This window comes from Cervus canadensis, chromosome 9, assembly GCF_019320065.1.
Source record: "Cervus canadensis isolate Bull #8, Minnesota chromosome 9, ASM1932006v1, whole genome shotgun sequence".
NCBI classification, from domain to species: domain Eukaryota; kingdom Metazoa; phylum Chordata; class Mammalia; order Artiodactyla; family Cervidae; genus Cervus; species Cervus canadensis.
This window is the reverse complement of record NC_057394.1, coordinates 31830798-31853036: the sequence shown is the minus strand read 5'-3', so window position 1 is coordinate 31853036 and position 22239 is coordinate 31830798.

Genomic DNA, 22239 nt, shown 5'->3' with positions numbered 1-22239 from the left:
ACTTAACCCAGATAAAGAATGCTTAACTGCAAGAAAAGGTTTTTAAAACAACATATTTGATAATAAATGAAAGTAATCATTATAAGCCATATTGTCTTTCCATTGCTACCTTGTAATTCTCTCTTGCCTCCCTCTCATATCTTTGAGGATTTTTTTCTGGTCTTTGCATTTTCTTTATATTTAAATGTAATTCCTTCAGTTGTGTGAATTTTGAGACTGTGTTTTATTGTCCACATTATTATACAGCATTCAATTCTTCTAGTTTATTCATATTTTGTCAATATTCAAGATGCTTGATTCATTTCTTTGTGTTCAGAAAATTCACTTCTTTGTGTTCAGAAGAGAATGAAATATATGATCACAGTTATTTTTTGATTACTCTGGTTTACTCAAGGTGTTATTCTCTCCTCTGTCATTTCCTTCATTAGTTTATTTACAAATTTTTTATTTTTGGCTTCACTGTGTAACATGTAGGATCTTAGTTTCCCAACCAGGGATTGAAGCTGCATCCCCCTGTATTGGAAGTGTGGAGTCTTAACCACTGGACTTCCAGGAAAGTCTCTTCTATTACTTTAGAAATACAGTAGAATACTAGTCAATGCTCCGCCATAACTAAGTGCAGACCACTTCCATCTGGAAAAACACAATGGAGCATGTTCTTTACAAAGATGGAGGCTCTTTCCTGCAGTAAATGTGAGTAGAGACATACGAACATTTCCTCACAACTGTGGACAGGCTTCGAACCCTCTGCTTCCTTAGAAATCCAGGTGCCCCTACACCACTCCAAGAGTGCACTAGCTATTCTGACTACATTTGACTTCTAAACCCACTTTTCTAGAATTCCCATGGTAATAACAATACCAAAACAATAACAATAAGATGATTAACATAGACTGAGAGCTTAATGTATGCCAGTTTTAATGCTTTTTGTACACTATCTCATTTAACTCTTGTAACAATCCAATAGGTGAAGTTTCATTGTCAGCCTTTCAAACATAAGGAAAACAAGGCTTTGAAGGCTAAGAGAGACCTCAGAGTCATACCTCAAAGTTACATGACCAGTAAATGGCAGATCCAGGATTCAAACCCAAATCCAGGAAATACTCATTGCAAAGATTTTATTCTTAACGACTACTTCAACACCTTTTTTCAACTTGTGCTTAACAATTTAAAAATATTCTCATGTTTTTATTACAGAAAATTTAGAGCCTTCTTCCAGGATTTCAAAATACAAATAACTGTAGCTAACATGGATTAAGCCCCCTATTACAGAGCCAGGAAATGTTTTTAGCTTTTTACATGCATCATCTAACTTATATCACAAGATGACTTTGAAGTTACATCTTTTAATTTTTTAAATTTTATAATTGAGGAAACTGAACTTTGAAGATATTAAAACACTGTGCAAAAGCACTCGGTAGATTATGGATTTGTGATTCAAACTCAGGACTACCTGATGACAGGAAGGACATACTTTCCCATTTCTGCAGGACAGCAAATTCTGAGCAATGAAAACTGAACTGTGCTGAAGGGCAAGCTTGTGTTAAAGGATGTAAAAGATTACTGAGTAGGTCTGGAAAAAAACTTTAGAGTAAGGTAGGGGTTTATTTCTACATGTTTTTACTTTCCAAAGGTGGATAAAATCTGGAGTTATGGAGCCATCGGCTCACATTCCAAATAATTGTAAAACATGAGGGAGCAAGGATTTCTTTCCCTCCGTTGGGGGTGGGGGAAGTAGGTGGCATATATAAGCTTCCAGATTCATAGTTTTGGGTTCCTCATCTGTGGTATAAGAGCTCTCTGTGCACACATAAGGTATTTCTGCTTCTTTCCCATAAGCAAATTTGGAGTATTGTTCAAACCAGTGGAGTGGGGTGGCCATGAGGGATGTCTTGACATTCAGAAGACCAAAGAAGGACAAACAGCTTCCAGAGGATAAGTGGTGGGACTCTGGGTACACAGTAAAGTTTGGAAGGGGCTCAAATTCAAGGCTTCTCATTTTGTCTAGAACCAACTCAGGCTTGAAGGGGGACAATTAAATGTGTATGGCATGATCATTTTTCATTAATTAACATTAAATCACTTAGGTTAGCCCCTTATTTCATTTATAATGGAATGCATAATATAAGTAATGGTTTAAGTTTTAAAAAAATGAACAAAATATAAATTGTGTGTGTGTGCATGTGTGCATGCATGTGTATGCCTGTGTCTTATATATTGTGTAATGCCAAGAATTTGGATCTGGTATACCAGGTTGTGAACTCTGGTTCTATTTCCAGAGTTTATATGTGACCCTGAACAAGGTATTTAATCTCCTTGGTCTTCAGTCTTCATATTCTTTACACTAAACTATTATAAAGGTTATATGAATTCATGTAGGTAAAACATATAGTACTGGGTCTAGCAAATACTAGGTGGTCAGTAAATATTATTTATTATTAATATCACATCATTATGCCTTGTTAATTATAACAAGATACAATTCTTCATGTTGCCAATTCTTTGTTTTTAGCATGGTAGGACCCAGTCGTTGTGGGCTTTCCAGGTGGCACTAGTGGTAAAGAACCTGCCTGCCGATGCAGGAGATATAAGAGACCTGGGTGGGGAAGATCCCCTGGAATAGGTAATGGCAACCACTCCATATCCCTGCCTGGAGAATCCCATGGACAGAGGAGCCTGGCAGACTACAGCCCCTAGGGTCGCAGTGACTTCAGATGCAGGCACATGCTGAGTAGTTGTAGAAACCTAAAAATGCTTCTTTCTCACTACCTGACACATTACTCTTGGTAAAACCTGAGATTCTCGTATGTGTTTCTCAGTTTTCTCAAGTCATCGTACATCCTACTTTCAGTCCTAGTCAGCCATCACAGGACACATTTACTTCATTTAGGAGGTTAGAAGCTAATGGCCTCATTGCAAATCCCTTGACATTTTAAACCAAGCCAAATAAAGCAAGCAGGAGAGTATTTTACATGAATTCTCCAAACAGAGAGGGTTATCAAGTTCATTTACATGTTTACCAAGGCTGCCAGCCATCCTGACTGTTTAGAGGAGGACTGTTTTTATATGAACTGCACTCTCTTTCTGATGGTCTGTTGGCAGTAAAACAGCATGAAATCTCACTCATCATTATTACTTACTCAGTGGACCTGTTTTTCATCAGTGAAGTTTGGCATTTAATCAGAGTTTGGGGTGCATCATTTCTGAACATGTATACACTGCTAGAGGCAACAAAAATCATTAAAATTTGGCTCTTGGTATAATGACGAGGTGCATGAATGGGGGTGGAAGTTGTAAAGGACTATAAAACTGTTAAAGTTGGTGTGTGGGAAGGAGAAATTATTTGTAAAACTCATAAACCTCTTTAGCCAAAATATCTATTACATGCTAACTGGCACTAATGAGCTGTTTTCAAAGTCCAGGTCAGTAGAATATGTATTTACTTCTCTTTCGCTGTAAGCGAACATTACAAAAAGGAACTGCAGGTTCTCCTTACTATTTCTGAGGGAAAAACCAAGCAACCTTATTTCTGAAAATTTAAGGCATAGGTTGCAGTAAAAGCATATTATTTTTAGAAAACATTACGTCAGTAGCAAGAATTTCACATAAGGTTTTGCACTGAGATTTTTCGAAACCATTTTATTTTCATCAAGTGGTAAAGAAATGAATTCCAAAATTTTTAAAATATCAATATTAAATTTAAAAGTTTAAGTGTCTGTAAGTATAAGTTCAGCTCACTTCAGTCGCTCAGTTGTGTCCGACTCTTTATGACCCCATGGACCGCAGCACGCCAGGCCTCCCTGTCCATCACCAACTCCTGTAGTTTACCCAAACTCATGTCCATTGAGTTGGTGATACCATCCAACCATCTCATCCTCTATCATCCCCTTCTCCTCCCACCTTCAATCTTTTCCACCATCAGGGTCTTTTCCACTGAGTCATTTCTTCACATCAGGTGGCCAAAGTATTGGAGTTTCAGCTTCAACATCAGTCCTTCCAATGAATATTCAGGACTGATTTCCTTTAGGATGGACTGGTTGGATCTGCTTGCAGTCCAAGAGACTCTCAAGAGTCTTGTCCAACACCACAGTTCAAAAACATCAATTCTTTGGCACTCAGCTTTCTTTATAGTCCAACTCTCACATCCATACATGACTACTGGAAAAACCATAGCCTTGACCAGATGGACCTTTGTTGGCACAATAACGTGTCTGCTTTTTAATATGCTATCTAGGTTGGTTATAGCTTTTCTTCCAAGGAGTAAGCATCTTTTTATTTCATGGCTGCAGTCACCATCTGCAGTGATTTTGGAGCCCCCCAAAATAAAGTCTGCCACTGTTTCCACTGTTTCTCCATCTGTTTGCCATGAAGTGATGGGACCGGATGCCATGATCTTAGTTTTCTGAATGTTGAGCTTTAAGCCAAACTTTTTGACTCTCCTCTTTCACTTTCATCAAGAGGCTCTTTAGTTCTTTTTCATTTTCTGCCATAAAGGTGGTGTCTTCTGCATATCTGAGGTTATTGATATTTCTCCCAGCAATCTTGATTCCAGCTTGTGCTTCATCCAGCCTAGTGTTTCTCATGATGTACTCTGCATATAAGTGAAATAAGCACGGTGACAATATAGCCTTGACATACTCCTTTTCCTATTTGAAACCAGTCTGTTGTTCCATGTCCAGTTCTGACTGTTGCTTCCTGACCTGCATATAGATTTCTCAAGAGGCAGGTCAGGTGGTCTGGTTTTTCCATCTCTTTCAGAATTTCCCACAGTTTATTGTGATCCACACAGTCAAAGGCTTTGGCATAGCCAATAAAGCAGAAATAAATGTTTTTCTGGAACTCTCTTGCTTTTTTGATGATCCAGTGGATGTTGGCAATTTGGTCTCTGGTTCCTCTGCTATTTCTAAAACCAGCTTGAATATCTGGAAGTTCAACGTTCACGTATTGATGAAGCCTGGCTTGGAGAGTTTTGATCATTACTTTGCTAGCGTGTGAGATGAGTGCCATTGGATGGTAGTTTGAGCATTTGGCATTGCCTTTCTTTGGGATTGGAATGAAAACTGACCTTTTCCAGTCCTGTGGCCACTGCTGAGTTTTCCAAATTTGCTGGCCTATTGAGTGCAGCACTTTCATAGCAACATCTTTTAGGATTTGAAATAGTTCAACTGGAATTCCATCACCTCCACTGGCTTTGTTCGTAGTGATGCCTCTTAAGGCCCACCTGACCTTGCACCCCAGGATGCCTGGCTGTAGGTGAGTGATCACACCATCGTAATCACGGTCTGGGTCGTGAAGATCTTTTTTGTCTAGTTCTTCTGTATATTCTTGCCACCTCTTCCTAATATCTGCTGCTTCTGTTAGGTCCATACCATTTCTGTCCTTTATTGTGCCCATCTTTGCATGATATAGTCCCTCGTTATCTCTAATTTTCTTGAAGAGATCTCTAGTCTTTACCATTCTATTGTTTTCCTCTATTTCTTTGCATTGATCACTTAGGAAGGCTTTCTTATCTGTCCTTGCTATTCTTTGGAACTCTGCATTCAAATGGGTATATCTTTCCTTTTCTCCGTTGCTTTTGGCTTCTTTTTTTTTTTTTTTTTTAATTTTTTTATTAGTTGGAGGCTAATTACTTCACAACATTTCAGTGGGTTTTGTCATACATTGATATGAATCAGCCATAGATTTACACTTATTCCCCATCCCGATCCCCCCTCCCATCTCCCTCTCCACCCGATTCCTCTGGGTCTTCCCAGTGCACCAGGCCCGAGCACTTGTCTCATGCATCCCACCTGGGCTGGTGATCTGTTTCTTTTCTTTTCACAGTCATTTGTAAGGCCTCCTCAGACAGCCAGTTTGCTTTTTTGAATTTCTTTTTCTTGGGGATGGTCTTGATACCTGTTTCCTGTACAATATCATAGTCCATAGTTCTTCAGGCACTCTGTCTATCAGATCCAATCCCTTGAATATATTTTTCACTTCCACTGTATAATTGTAAGGGATTTGATTTAGGTCATCGCTGAACATGAACATGAAATAACAAAATAGAAAAATAAAATAAAAATGAAAATCCCCTTATCACCACAGAGCCAATATCTGGTCATTCACTTTCATGTGTTGCTTTCAGTAACATTTATCCAGTTGAGTGAAAAGAGGGGTTTGAAATATGGCTTGGTAATATGAGATTATAGTGGGCTTGACTCTAAGACCAGACACAATATTTTCTGGGGAACGTTAAATCTACCCACCCAATCCCATCAGTAAATTAGTGCTAGCATCATTGTAAATCACACAGCTACCACTCTTCATGTCAAGACTAAGGATAACTCAGGCTCTGTTCCAGTAAATTACTTCCAAATCTACAGAGGTGGAAGGCTGAATGAATCAATTTTATTAGGCAGAGTCTGAGCAGGAATAATAATAGCAAACCAAGCTGGTAATTTACAGAAATAAATGATAATTTAATAAAATTTTAATTTAATATCTCAGAAGATTAGCTGCTGCATGCATGCTCAATCATGTCTGACTCTTTGCAACCCAATGGACTGTAGCCTGCCAGGCTTCTCTGTTCATGGAACTTTCCAGACAAGAATGCTGGAATGGGTTGCCATTTCCTTCTCTAGAGGATCTTCCCAGCCTAGGGGTTGAACCAGTGTCTCGTGTATCAGCAGGCAGATTCTTTACCACTGAGCCACCTGGGAAGCCCCTTAAGACTGGGGATAATGACAAATAAGGAGATGGAGGACATTTTTGGAGATCGTCTGGCTTTTACTCAGTTCTATGTGGAAAAACATTCTACTAACTAGTATCTGGCCTTTTAAAGTCATTGAGGAAAGACAATTAAAAACCATATAAGCCCAGTTTGAAAATCTGTTTCCTAAATCTTGAATAACAGCCTCTGATTTTGACACCTGCTTTATTTTATCCTTGACTCAACTGACTAACCCATTAATGTGTGTATGAGTGCTAAATCGCTTCAGTCGTGTCCTATTCTTTGTGACCCTATGGACTGTAGCCTGCCAAGTTCCTCTGCCTGTGGGGATTCTCCAGGTAAGAATACTGGAGGGGGTTGCTATGCACTCCTCCAGGGAACTGTCCCAACCCAGGGATGGAGGCCATGTCTCCACGTCTCCTACATTGGCAGACAGGTTCTTTACCACTAGTGCTGCCTGGGAATCCCTACCTAGTAATAGTCATGACTAAAACTCATGTTCTGGACTTCATCAGTCCTAAAAGTTTCATCCATTTGACCCAGATGTGTTGAGATAAGTGCTGAGAACTCTGACAGCTGAGTGCTAAGGTTGTTGTGAACCCCAAAGCAGACATATTCTCTGTCTGTTCTGAAGACATAGGCCACATTTAGATACATAAAATCAGTTCTGATCTTGTGTTGTTCATATAGTGATATGGAAGTCCAAGTTAAGGGATCAGGAAAATCCAAGTTAAAGGTCTTCTGGCAGGAAAAATGAATCTGAATTAGTAGCCTGAACAACAGAGGATGAATATTTCATCAGGGACAATATGAACTAAGAGACTTGGGGGATGTGTGGTAATTCCAAGCAACTAGACAAAGATCTAAGATCTTGGCATCTGGTCCAATCACTTCATGGCAAATAGATGGGGGAAAAAATGGAAACAGTGAAAGACTTTATTTTCTTGGTCTCCAAAATCACTGAGGACAGTGACTTCAGCCATGGAATTAAAAAATGCTTGCTCCTTTTAAGAAAAGCTATTACTAATCTAGACAATGTATTAAAAAGCAGAGACATTACTTTTCTGACAAAGGTCCGTCTAGTCAAAGCTATGGTTTTTCAGTAGTCAAGTATGGATGTGAGAGTTGGACCTGAGGAATTGATGCTTTCAAACTGTGGACTTGGAAAAGGCTCTTGGGAGTCCCTTGGACTGCAGGGAGATCAAACCAGTCAATCTTAAAGGAAATCAATCTTGAATATTCATTGGAAGTACTGATGCTAAAGCTGAAGCTCCAATACTTTGGCCACCTGGTGTGAAGAGCTGACTCATTGGAAAAGACCCTGATGCTGGGAAAGATAGAAGGCAGGAGGATAAGGGGACAGCAGAGGATGAGATAGTTGAATGACATCAACAACTCAATGGGCATGAGTTTAAGTAAGCTCCAGGAGATGGTGAAGGATAGGGAAGCCTGGCATGCTCCAGTCTATGTGGTCATGGGGAGAATTTAATAGGGAGGATGTAATAGAGATAAGGTGACAAAGGAAAGCTGGGCTTTGATGATATACCCATTGTTAAACCAGGTCAAGGAGATTGACCTTTTTCAAATGGTTAAGTGATGATTTTGAAGCACCATAAACTACTAGAAATAGTTATAGAAAGATTAAACTGTAATGTGGATTACAGATTAGCAGGAAGCAGGGTGCATATTTAGGAAGCTGGGAGAAAATGGGGGTTTAGATAAGAGATGAGAGTAAGTCTGGATTAGGAAAGTGATGGTAGAGGTAAAGATAAGTGGACCTTTGTGTGGGGGAGATGGGAGGTGGATAATAAGATACACAAGTCACCAGATTGGCCAATGAAATAGAAACTGGTGGTATTTTCTGGTTTAGGGATTACAGTAGGTCAATAGACTAATGCAAAAAAATAATAGGTACACATTAGACAAATTGATTTTAAGATGTCCGTGGAATAGATGAGTTGTATGTAGTTAATGATGGGTGGGATAAACGGGGTGGAAGGGAGGTCCAAGAGGGAGGGCATATATGTATACATAGAGTTGATTCATTATGATTCATTATGTTAGCAGAAACTAACACAAAATTGTAAAGCAATTATGCATGCATGTACATAGTTGCTCAGTCATGTCTGACTCTTTGGCAACCCATGGATTATAGCCCACCAGGCTCCTCTGTCCATGGAATTTTCCAGGCAAGGATTGTCTCTTGCATCTCCTGCACTAGCAGGCAGATTCTTTACCATTGTGCCACTTCGGAAGCCCATAAAGCAATTATACTCCAATAAAAAAAAAATTAGGGCTTTGGAGCTTAGGGAGAAAAAATGGGAATGTAGATGTATGTTATTAGCATATAGATGGTTATCAAAGTCATAGGAGTGTTAGGAGAGTCTGGTGGGTAGAGTGTATGGAGTAAGAAGAAGCAACAGTTTAGGACAGGGACATAAATTTCCTCTCTCAGTAATTCATCCTACTCTCGTCATATCCCTCTTCTCTGTGGATGATGGGAAGATTCACAAAACAACAATCATACAATGCTTTAAGTTACTCAGGAGAAAATAGAGAAAACGTGTGAAATTATATCTAAAGACAAGGGCCTGGCCTGCACACATAACAATGGGATGGTTTGAGATATTTTTTCTGATGAGGACTTTGGTCAGACTCTTGTTCCTCTACTAGTGGTATACATATTAAGGGATAATTAAGTCTATGTCTGCCAGAGACACAACTAGAAGTGTTCTGGAACTGGTAACTGGTCTCTGTCCTAAAGACAATCTTTTAGGGTTTGCTACTGTTTCATTTATAACTTCTGTAAAGGATGTCTAAGTTATCTGTAGGACTTCCTAAAGGATTCATTTCCTAGCATTTTCATTTATTCAATTCATTCATTCATTTTTTTCTATCATTGTAAAGAAAATCTGGCATCTTTCATTACAGATTGAAATATTTACAAATACCTGCAATGTTTTTCAATTCCTTTTGAACACTCTTTCTCAAAGTTAAATGGGCTTCCCTGGTGGCTAAGAGGTTAAAGCATCTGCCTCCAATGCGGGGGACCCAGGTTCAATCCCTGGGTTGGGAAGATCCCCTGGAGAAGGAAATGGTAACCCACTCTAGTATTCTTGCCTGGAGAATCCCATGGACGGAGGAGCCTGGTAGGCTACAGTCCACAGGGTCACAGAGAGTCAGACATGACTGAAAGTGACTTCACTTTCACTTTCTCATTTTGCAAGAGCTTGCCAGTTTATAGAACACTGACTTCTCTGTGGTTTGTAAAGCATCTAAAGGCCTTTCATTTTTAGGAAATAAATCTATAAACAATCAATTAATGTTTGCAGTGACAATAGAGCATATTTCATACAAATGACCACTGACTCTGCCCTTACAGTGAGTGCATTGAGTGTAATTTATATATTTTACTTTAAAAAAGTTACCACAACAGCTTCCATAACATCAGCAAGTATTACCAGAGAAAGAGTTTTACTGCACTCAAGATCTTAGGCAATTAGTTCTGAGTGAATTTCTTTTACCAACAGGGAAGATTTATCCTGCCAATCAAGTCAGGATGAGAAAAGCCAACAGGGTTTGGCCTTTACTGAAAGTGCAGGTCTTTTGAAAGCCTCCATTATGGTCCTCTTTTTATAATCTTTTTGGTTTCTTTTGTATGTTTTTGTAATATAACATTTCTGATCTCTCAATGGAATAGTCCCTTTGTTTTTCTCTATTTTTTTCTTTTAGGAAAAAAAATAAACTTCTCATCAGTTCTGAGACAGGGAAAGATAGGACTGGCAGAGAAATGTAAAGCACAGAATGGGTAATATTGTGTCTTTCTTATGTGCTTAGGGACAAAAGAAATTGCCTTGACAAGTCAGTTGATATGCCATTCATTGGTCCATGACTCAGCAGAGGTCACTTAACCTCCCAAAGCCTACTCGTGCTGGCTGTTCACGCCGATTGTCAGACAGGACAACTGGTAACTCCCAACTCCCATCACAGACAATCTCATGAGTTGAAATGGGGAAAAAAAAACACACGCACAACAAAAAACAGCCCTGTCAATCAATGTGAGGATTCAGGAATAAGCGAGGGAAATTTCTAAAGAAATGAATTCAGATGTACCCTCAAAACATTCGTGATGTGTTTGCTCTTCTTTATTTTAAAAGAAAGTTGTTTTGTTTGGTTTGGTTTTTGTTATATGTTCTTTTACATTGTTTTGAAATATTTGTTTAAAACATTTTTATACATCATGAAATGATGATTACAATAAGTTCAGTGAGCATCCATTGTCTCATACAGATAGAAAATTAAGGAAATGGAAAATATATTTTTTCCTTGTGATGAGAACTCTTACGATTTACTCTCTTAACAATTTTCAAAAGGTACAAACTTCCAGTTATTAGATAAATAAGCACTAAGGTGGTAAAGGACAACATGATAAATATAATTCACACTGTTATGTTATATATGAAATTTTTTTTTGTTTTGAGTTGCTGTGTAATAAATTTAGGCATTTCAGAAGAAATCAATACAACCTGTGAGGAATCTAATGAGTACAGAAAATTATCCATTACAGATTTTATATTTGCACAGCGATGTGAATATTTTAAGTAAAAACTCAGGATATTTTCTTACAGACTACATTTTTTTTTTCCAGCAGACATTAAAACATTTTCTTAGATAATATTCATTCTATTATTCACTTGGTTATGATGCTAAAAGTGTTTAAAGAATAATAGGAAAATAAAGTGAAAACCAAGAAAAGTAACTAATCAAATGGATATGGCAGAAATGGTTTTATTCTTAGTTCACCCACATACGTGGAAAAAAGTGTCTAACATTCAGGTAACTAAGTGAAATGAAGAGAAAACTGAGTATCGTGATAGAAATATAGGACAAAGAAAAGGGCAGATGAGGGAGGTGATGGCGGCAGGATGAGGAATAGGCAGTGGGTCAGTATTAGAGGAAAATGAAGTGGATTAACACCGTGACAATACCATTGATGGCCAGATTGTGTCTTGCTGGAGACAGTAGACCTCCAGGTAGCAAGGAAAGTGTCGACTTTGAAGGAAAGAGACTAGACATGTCACTTGGGAAAAAAAGCATGAGAAGGGTTGTGAGAAAAAATGTGAAGAGAGAGGGAAAAAGATGTTTTTTTTGCCTGGAATGGCAAGTCCTTTCTGATAAACTTGAGGGGACATTTTCAACTCTGTGTATTACGTGGTTCTAGTGGAAAGTTTTAATTCTGAGGACATCAGTTCATTTCACCTAGTTTAAAAAAATGCGGGAGACTGTCTTTATCACTATCCCTTGTTATCCTCACACATACCTATCTGAGCCCTATCTGCTTTTTTTTAGATCCCTCAAAAGATCTCTCAGCATTATCATCACTTGATCTCCACTGTCATACTCTTTATTTGAAATGCTTAAATATTTTTATCATTGATGATAAAATCCCTCATTTTAAATTTAAATATAAATTTTGGTTTGTCAAATCTAGGGACCCATAGGTTATAGAAAATCTGAATGCCTGTAAATAGTAATCAAATCCCTTTATTCTAACTATAGTCTAAAAATACATTTGCTTTGTAAAATCTAGGCACCCAACTATTTGACTTGGTTAAAACAAAATCCTAAAGACTTTGTAAAAATCTACTTACATTACCTCAGGGATGGGAGACAAATTGAATTCCTCTCAAAATCAGTCCAGTGCAAAATGTAATGAAATCCTTTTGAATCTGCTAGAAATTTGTGATAATTGCATCCAAACGTGTATTCCCAGAGTTTGAGGTGATATGCAAGGAAACAATCATGGAGAGGGCAGCCTTGTGAACTATTTTCAGGATTAAAAAATACATAAGGAGCATTTAGTGCTTATGGATAATAATGATGGGAAAAATTAGTGTCAAATCAGGTGTTTTCACTTTTAGCTGGAATCCTTTATAATGCTACTCCTTTTATGCAGTTCTGAGGTTGTATGTGTCTACATGCACAGATACATATATGTATGTGTCTGCAACACGTGTCTGTTTAACAGATGTGTAAAATAAATGAATTTTTCTTGAATACATGCAGCATATCTGCTGCATGAATTCAGTCAGAAGCATTTTGGAACCAGTGTCTTCAAAAGGCAGAAAACCTTTTGAACATTTCGTTCCAAGCTCCTGGTTGTAGATTATAACCCTGGTTGTTAAATTTCAAAAGGTGTTCCTCATCCACTGTGGCTGGCAGAATCTGAGCTGGAAGAACCATCCATACAATGTATTCCTTTTGTGGCTCTTTTGTTATGAGTGTGGTCAAGTTTGCCTTGGAGATCCTCACAGAGATAATTAATGCCTCTTCTGTATGCATCATCTGTAACAGCTTGTAGAAAGTTCTTTTGGTGGTATTTTCATGTTTACACACAAAGACTATAGTCAATACTTTGAAAGAAAAGTGATTTTCTTTCAGTTGTCTTAGAAATTATTTGCTATCCGCTCCCCCACATTTAGTCAGAAAGACTCCCCAAATCTGTAATATATAATTTAAATTTCAGGCAAAGCAACTAGAGAAAATTGTGCAAGTTTTCCATTTGGAAACTTGCCTTTCCTCTCTGGGCCCAAGAGCTTGCATTAAGTTTTAGTGTCTCTTGGTTTCCAGATGTGTGCTAAGTAGTTCTGGCCACCAGAGAGTTTCCTTGTCAGGGTTCTAGCCTATCCTGGTTAGAAGCCACAACATCTGTGGTTCTGTTTTTCTATTGAATTGGGATGTCGTCAGTTATCATTATTCTTTTCCTTTTGATATTAGCATGATATGCTAAAAAGAATGGTCCGGCTATTATTCATGTTGTATACATTGTATTATTCATGCAGAAATCATTTGTTGCCATTGGGAATAGCATGGATATTTGAAAGTAAATTTTCTGTTGTCAATAATTACCTCCATCCACATTTTATATATTATGTCCATTCAAGAGATCATATAGAATGAACTTTTTATTTTATATATTTTTTGTGAATATCTTTATGTACCACCAAGCAATGGATATATTATCAAAAGCATCAAGAGGTAACTAAGGGAAATCATAACAAGTTGGAGTTCTTTCTAACTGAAAAAAACTGAGTATGTTTATTAGAGAAAATAATCTCAAAAGTTTTTATCCTGTGACTTATGTATGCCTTTGAGCTACTCCTCTGACCCGATAGTTTGGCAAAATTTCATTTTGGTTCAGAAGGAAGCATAATGCTCATAACCACTTCATGTTGGGGCAGGTGAAGGGAAAAGTCAGTGACAGGAATTGAGGGCAGGGACACAAAGTGATAACTGAAGTAGGAGTCCTTAGGATTCCATGAGATCTTAATCAACACTATGAAGATGTAACCCCCCTCCCCATGTCCTATGGAAAGAATTGAACTGAATCAACTGATTGAAAAATGGATTCTAACTTTTGGGATATGACACTAAAGCAGATTAAAATAAAATTTATTTATTAAGCAAAGGCCATGGGATTATAGTTGTTGGCTAAGAAATTTGTTAGTACTTTTCCATTATATTTTATGGAATATAATGATGTTCCATTAATATCAGAATGAATTTATTGGCCAAACCAATAGTTTGAGACTTTTAAGCCAACAGGGGCTTCTCTGGTGGTGCAGATGGTAAAGACGCTGTCTGCCACGTGAGAGACCCAGATTCAATCACTGGTTGAGAAGATCCCCTGGCGAAGGGAATGGCTACCCACTCCAGGATTCTTACCTGGAGAATTTTCCATGAACAGAGGGATGTGGTGGGCTACAGTCCCTGGGGTACAAAGGGTCAGACTTGACTGAATGAAGGCTTCCCTCCTAGCTCAGATGGTAGAGAATCTGCCTGCAATGAGGGAGACCTGGGTTCAGTTCCTGAATAGGGAAGATCCCCTGGAGAAGGGAATGGCTACCGACTTCAATGTTCTTTCCTGGAGAATTCCATGGACAGAGGAGCCTGGCAGGCTGTAGTCCATGGAGTCACAAAGAGTCAGGTACGACTGAGCAATGAACACTTTTCACTTTTCAAATCAACAGGTAAGGCATTTGGTAATCCTGCCTATCAGTGTAATAACGTAGGTTGGAAGCCTAGTGTAGGACCTGGCACACACTGAGAATTTTAGGCTGTTCTTTGTGAAAGCCAAGAGTGGTGCACTGAAAATATATATGCATTTATATGTAATAATGAACAAATTTTTCATATGAATTGAGAAAGTCAGTTTAAAGTTTCTAGATGCATTGAGTTGATCAATGAAGGCCCAGGTTTCACTAACACTTCTCATTCTAATTCCTTGGGATGCTTGGTTTTCATTTAATTGCTAAAGAAATAAGATCTATATTTTTAAATTTAAATGTTTTATTCCATGTACCCATCATTTCAAAAACATTTATTTCTTGTTATGGGGCATATCTGATGTCTCTGCATCCGAGATGCAAGCTGTGATGTGGTTAGAGTTAGGGCTTAGCCTCAGCCCATCTTTGATGTAGCTGTGTTAAGTATATGCTAAAGATATATTGGAATTTTGTGGCAGTTTTAAAGAAAATTCAGAAATGTGTAATATATACAAATATTGCAGTTTGTTTCTTCTTTCCTCCTTTTTCCTTTCGGGGAGTAACTGTAAAGTTTGGTTCTGTGGAGACATTTCTTCTTCCTGTCCTTTGAAACTTAAACTATTTAAATAAATTTAGAGACAAGCATGTTGGCTATCTTCATTTCATTTCTGTGGACCCAATTTCCTCTTGATTGTAAATTTGTCATTGGGGAATCCTTTTCTTCCTTTAGGCCAAACAGCTGTTTTTAATTTTATTTTTCTTCTTCTTCTTCTTTTTTTTTTCCATCAAGGAGGTCAAGCTCCTTTGGGGGAAAAACTTTAGTTCGTTATGTTCTTTTCTTTTATATCAGCATGTACGACAACAAAATACAAATTGCTTTTGGGTTGTGAGTTGCTATGGTAGATTAGTAGTATCTGTTTAAATAACATTGCATTTCCAAATATTATAATTATACTACTTCCAACCCTCAAATACAGCCCAGTTAGAAGCTTATAATAGGTAATTTATTTCCATCTGTAAATGTGAAAAATGCATTCTTAGCCATGTATTAGTGGGTTCCTGAAAAGAGTGACAGTTGTTTAGCTTTTCTTCCTATTCTGCTGTATGTTCACACTCCATTTATTAGTACTTAGGACTGCTTAGCACAAATCACTAATCCAAAGCCCATTTCAGATACTGTCAGTGTTTTTGGAACTATTTATTCCCTCAATATAGTGTCCAGTATCTTTGCATTGAATGTCTCATGACGTCTCTGTTCTTCAGACCCTGTGGGCTCTCTTAGGATGAAAATTATGTAACCATAATAGTGACTGGCAATATGGACACTGTTCAAGTGCCAAGAACTGTTAGTAAATCTAGTAAAATAAATGTTACTTTACATTTAACTGGACAAAAGCATAATACCTGAAATAGGGAAATTCTTAGAAGTTCACCATGTCCTTTTGAAAGCCAAGCCATCATCCAGGCCTAAATGATCTTGTCTCCCTTCTCTTTGTGAAAGTGAATTGGTCCAATATCATATTCACTGATAACAAAACAATCTATTTGTTCTTGCTTTCCTTCCTCCCAAGTATTTGATTTACAGAAGAATTCACATATGTGTTGTAAAAACAGAAATAGATTCAGTTGAACACTGGGTAGGATAGCTTCCCGTAGCTTTATAATCATCCCTCCATGTTTGAATATGGGCAGAGAAATCCATGCGTGTGTTTGCTATGTGAAAGACCTTGCTTGCTTTTTTCTTCTTTACTTTTTTTCTCTTTCTAAAGTTCCAAAGATTCAAATATTTACTGCTTTCAAAGTTTAAAATTCAAGAATTGTAAGGAGAAATGGGGATATGAGGACACATGTGTGGTTTATCATCTTCTTCCTGCCTCTAAAATACTGAAGAAAAGAGAACTAACTTGTATTTATGATGAAAAGTCACTATATTACCATTCCCTTTGAGAATTTCAGCCAGATACAGACTATGTAAGGCCGGGTTAAGGAAAACTCTGGGAGATAGTGAGGGACAAGGAAGCCTGGTGTGCCGTAGTCCATGGAGTCACAAAGAGTTAGACATGACTCAGTGACTGAATAACAACAGCAAGGAAAAGTACCTGAAGCCAACATGCTAGTTATACTGTGTCTCTAGTGACAATAACAAATGGAACCATCCCAGCAGTCATGTTCATGTGTCAGGAGAAATGGTTTATCAGAGGCAAGAGGCAGCCCAATAAATTGGGCTCAATTTTAAGGAGCCGTTACAACAGATGGTGTAGATATTATAGAAAACAGTCAAGAGAGTGGCTCCAGTGAATACCTCTCACAAGATAAATTCAATCATACATGTCAATGCTATTCCTATACCAGGAAAGGGAACTATCAGTGCAGAGTCTGGAATCTGGCATTATATTTCATAAACTCAATAAACAAATGCACACCCAAAAACTTAAAAAAAAAAAGAGGCCATGAAAGCAATTCTCCAAATTTTACAACATCTTCTTTTCTCTTAAAAATTGTAAAAAAAAATTTTAATTAAAGATTCACATCCACATTACAACAGAATCCACCAGGAACCAGGAAAACAAAACTAATAAAGTAGTTAAAATCGTAGAATTACCTTGTGGGAGTTTTGTTTGTTGTTGTTTTAGTCGCTAAGTCATGTCTAACTCTTTTGCGACCTCATGGACTGTAGCCCACCAGGCTCATCTCTCCATGGGATTTCCCAGGCAAGAAAGAATACTGGAGTTGGTTGCCATTTCCTTCTCCAGGGGATCTTCCCAACCCAGGGGCATAACCCGTACCTTCTGCATTGACATGTGGGTTCTGTACCACTGAGCCATCAGGGAAGCCCCCATAAACTAAGTATTGTCCAACTCTTTTGCGAACCCATGGGTGTTTTGTAGAGGCTTATTAGTCATCTCTCTACCTACCCTGGATTTCTTTGCTAAATGAAGTAGATGCAAGGGCCAACTGAACATTGAAATATAACATCAAGCTATTTCTTTATTGGAGGAAGCAGCTTAGATATTTACAGGGTGTGTTTTAAAATTCTCAAAAGGACTTCACACACTCAGTTATGAATAAAAACCTGGAAACTGCAGACCTTCCCCCAAAGGGGCAGGGCTGGCCTTAGTGATGTTACCAAGCATTGGAAAGAGAACACACTTCACTCTGGGCAGATACCTACAAAAGAAGGAAAGCAAGAGAACATGACCACAGTGAGCAATGACCTTCCATATGTTATAGCCACTCTGTGGAGGAAACAAAGGATGCCTGCCTTACATCAATCTTTGAAGCTTCCTTTTCAATGATGATGAGTGAAAAGTGGGAAACAGAACGTTGGAAACTATTTAAAAATGCTTCCCTGTGATGACAACAGTGCTGGTTATGTTCCTCTTTTACGGAAACATGCAGAAATGTGGTGAGTGAAGGTCATATATGAGTATATCCCTCTACAATCCTGAAGAAAGTCATGAAATTCAAGTACTTACATACAAAAAAGTAACATGTTACTCATAAGAAAGCCAAAATGAGGCTAAATTGGATTTTGTAAAATTAGGTACCAGAGGGTAGTGAATAATACAAAATACAAAAGAAAAATATTGTGATTTGAGAATCTGTATTAATTTAAGTAATCTTTCATGCCTGAAAGCAGCAAAAACAGTACTTTTAGTTAGATAAAGTCCTAGATAGCAACATCATGTTATTCTGGTCAAAGAATTGACCTTTTTGTAGAAATTTCTGCTTAAAATTATTGAAATGATCAGAAACAATGAAAATTAGTCTTAACTATAATAAACTAAGTAACAACCATATTATCAGTTCAGTATCTTTTAGAAACAGTGACAACCTTAGCCTAAGTGAAATAGGACATCAATAACTAATACATCACTCTCCAGAAACAACAAGGATGCCAAATTTCTTTAAACACAAGTAATGTGATCCTGAAAAATCCTAATCAAGAATTCTCTTTTTGAGAAAATGAAGACTGGGAAACAGGCAATATATCATGTCTACTTCCTCACCAAAGCAAAACAGAAAATAAAGCTCAGTGAAGGAAGTGCCATTTGTAGTTGCTTTGAACTGGAGAAGATAATGACAAAGGCTGTGATCATGCAAAGTTTTAGACGTAGCATCTACCTGGAATTCAGCTTTATAGATTTTGAATGATATTCTTAAGCAGAGATAATAGTCAAGTATCACACAAAAGCAGAAATGAGTGTGCTCCATGTCTTCACCCTCAGCCCTGGGGCTGGACAGGGACTTGTCTTTGTATCAGCAAGGGCTGCTCGGTAGGGAGCAATGACTACAGTGTGAGACTAAATTTATTAGATTAAACAGAACACATTTTCTTACATAGAGAAAAATTGAATCAAGGCTACTTAACTCTTCTTTAACCCACTGGGCCTACTTGTCTCCAAAGAGCTAAAAACTGAAAAGATAATTCAAACTATTAGTAGTCTGGTGTCCAAATTAAGTTCCAAGAAAACAATGAAACCAGTTTACAATGAAAAAATGACCTGAGACAAAGTGAGTCTACTCTCCCATTCTGATGCAAGTAGTGACTTTAGTAAGTTACTGTGGCTGTTTGATGATGAGCTATAGATAGAATAAGTTCAAGAAGAGATCTGTGCACAGATACTGAAGACTAAAAAAGCAAAGGGTAAAAAGGAGAGACAGTTCTAAACAAGCAGGGCGATACAGGAAACACTTGGATAAAACACTATTTTTTATGATTTAAAAAATCAAATAAATTGGCTATTTAAATAAAACAAAGAATACATATAAAAGATGATGTAATAAAATAGAATTATTCTTTTAAAACAAATAAGCTAAAGGAGGGAATAATAGAAAATGAGAAAACTATTATGGAAATGAGAAGATGGATGTAGAAAAAGTGCTTTTGAAATTAGATTCAGAGATACGAAAGTTTTAAGAGAAAAACTGTGTAACTGTACAAAATAAAAATAAGATGAATACAATTGACTAGAAAATGATAGATATGGAAGAAGGCAAACAAGGGGTTAATCATGATGCAGTCTCTTGGAATCTACAATGAAGAAATCATTGCATAAATATCTGATCGGAAGAAGCTTGTCACTAAAGCCAGCACTTCTCATTATTATATGCAGAATTGATTGGTATCTATGGACTATCAAGGGTAAATGGTATGACTATAAAATAACAAAGCACAAATCATATGCATGTAGAGGAAATGAAAATATATTTATGCAATAGCTTATAATTCCAGCTTTTATAGATTTTTCTGAAAAAAATTACTTGGAGACAGAATCCAATCAACTGAAATATTAATCCAAAGAGGGGTAAAAAAACTTGTGGATGAAACATCTTATATAAAGATAGGTCGTGAGCATTGAATCCAACAGAGAATGTGGCTTCTTTGCAAGTTCTCTTATAACATTTGCAAAAATAATGAACTCAGATCAATTTTAAAAGCAGAGATGCATTTAAAAATTGAAATAATAAAAATCAAATATGTTGATTAAACTCTGATAAAACTAAGAAACAAAAGCAAAATTAGAAACAAGCACAAATCTCTAACTTGGACATGCTGAAATGTTTTCTATCTTTGATTTCCTCTTGGCTTCAAAAAATCCAAACAAATTTCAGAACAAGAAAAATGATAATATGCTGCATATCAAAAATATGTGACACAGATTCAGCTCTGCAGAGATAAAATTCACAGCAGTAAGCAATCAACACTGAGTTGCAAACAATGGAATTAAATTAAGCACTGGAGGTAGGAGGTTTAAAAAGAGTAAGAAAAACAAAATTTAAAAAGCACTATAAGATGAATAAATTCTGAGAATTTAATGTAACAAAGCAAAGGAACAAGAGGCTAGTAATCTTCTGATGGAAAAGCACAGACCTGAACAAAGCAAAACTAATCTTTCACCGCTTAAGTCTCAAAATAATCTTTGGGCCCCCAAATATCTCCTCAGATTTTATAATTGATATGGACTAGGAACTGCTCTACTCCTACTCTTTATGCTAAAGCCTTTGACTGTGTGGATCACAACAAATTGTGGAAGGCTCTTAAAGAGATGGGAATACCAGACCATCTTACCTGTCCCCTGAGAAACCTGTATGTGGGTCAAGAAGCAACAGGTGGAATCCTGTATGGAACAACTGATTGGTTCAGGATTGAGAAAGGAGTACCACAGGGCTGTCTGACATCACCCTGTTTATTTAACCTACATGCTGAGCACATCATGAGAAACGTTGAGCCGGAATTAAGATAGGTGGGAGAAACATTAACAACCTCAGATATGCAGATGATACCATGCTAATGGCAGAAAGTGAAGAAGAACTAAACAGCCCTTTAATGAGGGTGAAAGAAGAGAGTGAAAGAGCTGGCATAAAACTAAATATTAAAAACAAACAAACAACTAAGATCATGGCATCTGGCCCCATTAACTTCATGGCAAATAGAAGGGGAAAAGTCCTCTTTTTAGGCTCTTAAATTCACTGTGGATAGTGACTGTGCCATGAAAGCAGAAGATGATTGCTTCTTGGCAGGAAAACTATGAAAAACCTAGACAGTGTGTTGAAAAGCAGAGATATGACTCTGCCAACAAAGGTCCATACAGTCAAAGCTATGCTTGTCCCAGTGGTCGTGTACAGTTAGTTGTGAGAGCTGGACCGTAAAGATGGCAGAATGCTAAAGAATTGATGCCTTCGAACTGTGGTGCTAGAGAAGACTCCTGCGAGTCCCTTGGACAGCAAGGAGATCAAACCAGTCAGTCGAACAATGTTTGTGTGTGTGTGTTTGATACAATACATTGTCTGCTTCAGGGTTCAGTTCAGTTCAGTTCAGTTGCTCAGTCGTGTCTGACTGTTTGTGACCCCATGGACAGCAGCACGCCAGGCTTCCCTGTCCATCACCAGCTCCTGGAGTTTACCCAAACTCATGTGCATTTAGTCAGTGATGCCATCCAACCATCTCATTCTCTGTCATCCCCTTCTTCTCCCTCCTTCAATCTTTCCCAGCATCAGGGTCTTTTCAAATGAAGTCACTTGACTTCACATTCCAGGATGTCTGGCTCTAAGTGAGTGATCACACCATCATGATTATCTCGGTCATGACATTCTTTTTTATATAGCTCTTCTGTGTATTCTTGCCACCTCTTCTTAATATCTTCTGCTTCTGTTAGCTTCAGGGCTATGAATTTCAATTTCTGTGTATTTTAGACACAGATTCCATGTTTAAATTATTAGAGTTTATCATATGCCTTAATATTTGGTATTATGAACTCTCATTTTATTTTTCTCAAGTGTTTGTTTCTGGCCATGTTTTTTTTTCTTTTTTTTTTTTTGAGAAACACTTTGTTAAAATCCTTTAAAAGTTCCATAGGGAATATTAAATGAGATGCATCCATTTAGTAAATATTTTTTTGGTAATTCTATATATTTACAATATTTACTTTCCAACCAGAAAGGTGTTTTTTTGTTTGCTTTGTTAATCTACCTTAATAGAAA